This window comes from Zea mays, chromosome 1 (assembly GCF_902167145.1).
Source record: "Zea mays cultivar B73 chromosome 1, Zm-B73-REFERENCE-NAM-5.0, whole genome shotgun sequence".
In the NCBI taxonomy this organism is placed as follows: Eukaryota; Viridiplantae; Streptophyta; class Magnoliopsida; order Poales; family Poaceae; genus Zea; species Zea mays.
In genome coordinates this window covers 226224973-226229827 of record NC_050096.1, presented here as the reverse complement: position 1 = coordinate 226229827, position 4855 = coordinate 226224973, and the positions used below count along the sequence as shown (strand labels likewise).

The window sequence follows — 4855 nt, the reverse complement described above, 5'->3', positions numbered from 1 at the left end:
ATGGCCGAGCTCCAAGACGACCACCGCCCCGAGCTCATTGGCCTGGGAAAGATGGCTGCAGAAGATAGTTTATCATCTCTGGTCTCCAGTGAGGACGAGCCAGATTTGGATCCAGTGCATTCCAAAGAGACTCAGCTTAATCCAGGATCGGTTTCTGCTTCTACGGTGTCATATCGCAGACAAACATCAAAAGAGAGAGCTATTGGGTTGGCTCCTGAATTTGCTTTCTTCAAAGCAGATAAAGATGAGCATAGTGAAGATGATGATGAAGAGCCTTGTCCTGACTCTCAGGACTGGCCAGGCTCATTCGTAACTACTGTAAGGATGTATGAAGCAAGAGAAGCTAAGTTGAGAGCTCGAGAGTTGAATTCTTCAAAGCTGAACAAATCTGCAAGTAGGGTCATTGTTTGATCGCCTTCAAAGGATGGGAAGAATCCAGCACGAGCTCAAGCTGCCCCATCACTTACAAACTTATGCTTAAATACTCTTGCGAAACATTCTAAATGTATTGGATCACTTGAAGGTATTCCAGAGGAGCTAAAGAATAGGTTGTTCAAGATTCTGTGTCACTCTAGGAAGATGAATACTTATCTTCTCAATGAACTATTGTGTGATTGTCCTACAGAACGGCATCTCAGTGAGTGTTCATGGCTGAGTGAGGATGACTTTGAGAAAACTTTTGGGAAATGCAGCATTGAAAGCTTGCAGGTACTATTTGTTTACTCTGTAGTTTCTGTGCTATGGACACATTATTTTTTCCTTTCAGTACGATCTTATTTCTTTTGGATAAATTAACGTGTGAGAACTCATTCAGTGTTTGTCTTAATGTAGGATCTACATCTTGATATATCTGGGAGATGCATGCCTGATTACATATTGCCAACTACCTTAGCTAAGGTTCCTAACTGTATGCCATTGTTGAGAAAAATATCTCTGAAGGGAAATTATCAGCTTTTAGATAATGGTTTAGTCACAATCATCTCGGCTGCACCTTCTTTATGTTCCATAAATATGTGTGAGTGTTCTCTTCTCACTTAATCTGGAATCAATATTCTTGCAAACAAGTTACATTCAGTTCTTAGAGAACTGTATATAGCTGATTGCACAAACGTGGATGCTATGGCAATTCTTCCTGCTCTACAAAAGATTAATCATCTAGAGGTTTTGGCAATGTTTGGAATACAATCTCTATGTGACAAGTTTGTGAAGGGGCTCATTCCTGTGCATGGTTCAAGTCTGAAGGAGTTAGCATTTGCTGGTTGCTTGTAAGTCTTTGCATATTCCTACTTTAGGAAATAGTTTCCTTTTGGAAGTATCAGTACCATAGTTATATTACTATTATGCCAGTATTCAAAAGCAACATGGAACTGTATATCTGTCTTGCTATCTAAATGTAGGGAACTTACCTCAGCTTCCATCAAGACTGTTGGGGAATATTGTCAAGAATTAACTTCATTGGATCTCCGCAACTTGAATAGGCTGCGTGACTCAGCACTGTGACATCTTCGTGGTTGTAGGCTACTAAGGAAACTAAGGCTTCCAAGAAACGCATTCAGGTATTGCCCCACTTCCCTGATTTTTATTGACTGATCCAAATTTGAAGTGCTTCATTACTAAGCAGAATTAAGTGCTGTGCAAACATTCATGTCCTTTTATGTCAATTTTTAATGTGTATCATTGCATATTATTGTTTTCCAAACTCAGATGCATAATGATTATTATGCTTGTATTTTTAGCTTCTTTATGGCATTCTAATCATTTGTCAATGCTAACTGAATTGCCTTTTCTATTATGTTTATGCATTGTACAAGTGCTGATTTTTTCTGACTGATCGTAATGAGGGCCTGATAGTAATGTCATGACCCACAACTTAATCACTTATAGAACTAGAGGATTTAGTTGTGAATCCGGACAGGGTCGGTGAAGTAGATGTTAGCCGCTGCCGAACTTGAGCACGGGGATGCAGTCAAGCAGGTGGTCGATGTCCCTAGCGTGGATGATGGTAGCACAGAGTCCAATCTCCTAGAGGTAGGGGAACACAGCAGCGCAGCCCCGCGGGAGTACAGTGGTGTCTGTGAAGCGCCAGAAGCCGAGGTAGAGGGTGCGGAGGGAGGCAAGGTGGAGGACATCGACGAGGAGGCTCACGGAGGTCGGTAAGTGGCGGTTGACGAGGATGAGGTCCTCAACTCCCCCACAACGAGGACCTAGAACAAGTACTAGAGCGCACTGTAGTGCACGAACAACACCATGAAGCGGTAGGTGAGGCGCACAAAGCGGATGGGGCCCTGTGAGAACAAAGGACACGTGACACGGTGTCTGTGACTACTAACCAGTTGACAAGCATAGAGCAGCCGTCGTCTTCGTGCAAGACGAGGCCGGAGTCGTCGAGGACGAGCAACGTGGAGGCCCAGACTCAGCACCAGTGCCTGGACTAAAATGAGAGGTGCTTAATCTCAACAGTAATGATTTTGTTGTGCTAGAATATTTTTTTGGTTCGTCATGTGGATTAAAATTTGACGTTTTCTATCACATTTTTTAAGACAAAATGTTCATATTTGCCGCTATGTCATCCTCTTCATACTTTATTTTTTTGCTGCAGCTCTCGTTCCAGATGTGGACGAATCAGATGCAAGATATGTTGAACTCAAAAAAGGGTGACAATGCATTTCGACAGAAGGATTTTACTACTACCATTGATTTCTATTCCCAGGTTTAATGTGTTCTGCTCTTCTATTTTATATGGATGTCACATAGATGCTGGAGTTGCATGATTGGATGTGATTAGAGTCATAGGTTCAATGTCTTCCAATATGATCCCTAATATATTAAGGCACTAATGGAAAACAGCTCTGGGTTATATACGCTAAAAATATTGCTGTTAGAACAGGTATATTGCAGTTACCTGAAGGTTGTTGTTGTCTTGGTCTTTTCTAATTGTTCTTTATCATGCGGTTTATCGAAGTTGGTACAATGGTTTCCCCAACCACTTATGCTCGACGTTGCCTGTCATATCTGATGAATGGCATATGCCACATGAGGCATTGGATGATGCAATGAATGCTCTGGTAATATCTCCCACATGGCCAACAACATTCTATCTTTAGGCACCACAACTAGAGTTGCATTTCTTGTTTCAGGTTCAAAAATTAGTTACCTGGTAATTTCTTGTCCTATTTTGAGCCCTGAAGATTTCTTTAACATTTTGAGTTCTGGAGTTTGGAGCTTCCAGGTGACGGATTTCATCTCACTCAATAGTCTCCTCGCTCAAGGAGTTCATCCAAGCTCGGTGGGTGCAAGCCTGCAAGGTGAGGTACTGATGATACTTATTGCCTTAACAATATCTCATATGACACATGTTTGTTATCTTGCCTTAGCAACATGTGTCCAGTGCTTTTACTTGCAAGCTGATATGACACATGTTTGTTATCTTGCTGATGTGCGCAATATTGATCATGTATGTGCACAATATTGTTCTTGTTATATATAAATGGGTCAAGCATTCATGGTACAGTTCACACAAAAAGTATATATTGGCATTATGTCATATTACTGTCATAATAGGAAGGGCATCAGAGGTATCATTCTATAACATGTATTGAACACATATGTAACTATTGGGTAGAAAAGCACAACATTTTACCACGTGCCACCATCTTTTTTGTTGCAGAGTTGTATATTTTTAGCCCACTAATATGTAAAGCACAACACTTTACTTGGTGCCACCATCAGACGTCTTATTGGGTAGAAAAGCACAACGCTTTACCGTGAATGGGGCTGCCTCGGCGAGGGCACCATTGAAGCTTCACACTTTGTTTTCTGTACGGATGAGAACAACATACGAGGCAAGGTGAACGGTGAGCAAATATACGTGGAACTACATCTGCGGATCTGCTGCTGTCTCTTCTCTGTACTATCTCTTTCGACTCCATTCAATTTTCCTCTCCCCATTTACTCTTTTTGATCAAGGCAATTCAGTAAATTACACCTGAACCTTTATCCACTTTGTTCTTCTGTGTACTGGCCTCTTTAGTCTCTGTGGTGGATGGTAGAGGCATGGCTCTCCCTCACGCAGCGTCGTGCCTCCCATCCTCATCGCTGGCGTAGCTCCTGTCTAGCTCACCATATCCCGCAATAAGGAAGGGATGCACCCTTCTTTGATTTCCTCATTATGCCTGCCTTTTCTATTTGTTTAGATCTTGTCTTATTTTGGGTGTGGTTGTTCTTCTCACGCAGGTTGTTCTCTGTGTGTGGCCAAAGGGAAGAAGAAATCACATTTTGACGATTAACACAAGTAATTCCCCTTCCTTGGTCTCCCTCAGAAGTCATATTTTGATGATAGAACTTTGTATGCTTAACATGTTCCTTAGAAGTTAGAATATTACGTATCCAGTAAAACTGATTTCAAAAGTTATGTTCTCGTCATGGATTATCTTTATTCTTTGTTTTCATGCAAAATATAATTTTAGAAGCATGCATGTACGTGCATGCTCTTTGTAATTTCAAATTTCTGGAGCAATATACCTGGTGACCTGATGTATATCTCTTATCTCTCATACTGAAATTGCAAAAAACACTAGAATCTATCAAAAGTTTATTTTATACTTATTCATCTGAATATCTAAACTCTATTTATCTATGATGGAGAATTTTTGGATTTTGTTATTAATGTACACTATCCTTCTATGGAATCAACGTATTTTATTTGAGATGTCAATGACAAAGCATATGTACAATCTTATATTATTTTTAGGTATACAAACATCCACTTTTAGTACTACTAACAAAAGTATAGAATAACAATTACTTTTTTTGTATATCAATGCATTTTATCGTAGTACTTCACATCTCAATGTAT

The 4855-nt window shown here is 40.3% G+C and overlaps 1 pseudogene; it reads left to right on the top strand.

Annotated features, from left to right (window-relative positions):
- On the top strand, positions 1-1500 carry LOC103645315 (uncharacterized; annotated as a pseudogene).
- The last annotated feature ends 3355 nt before the right edge of the window (positions 1501-4855 follow it).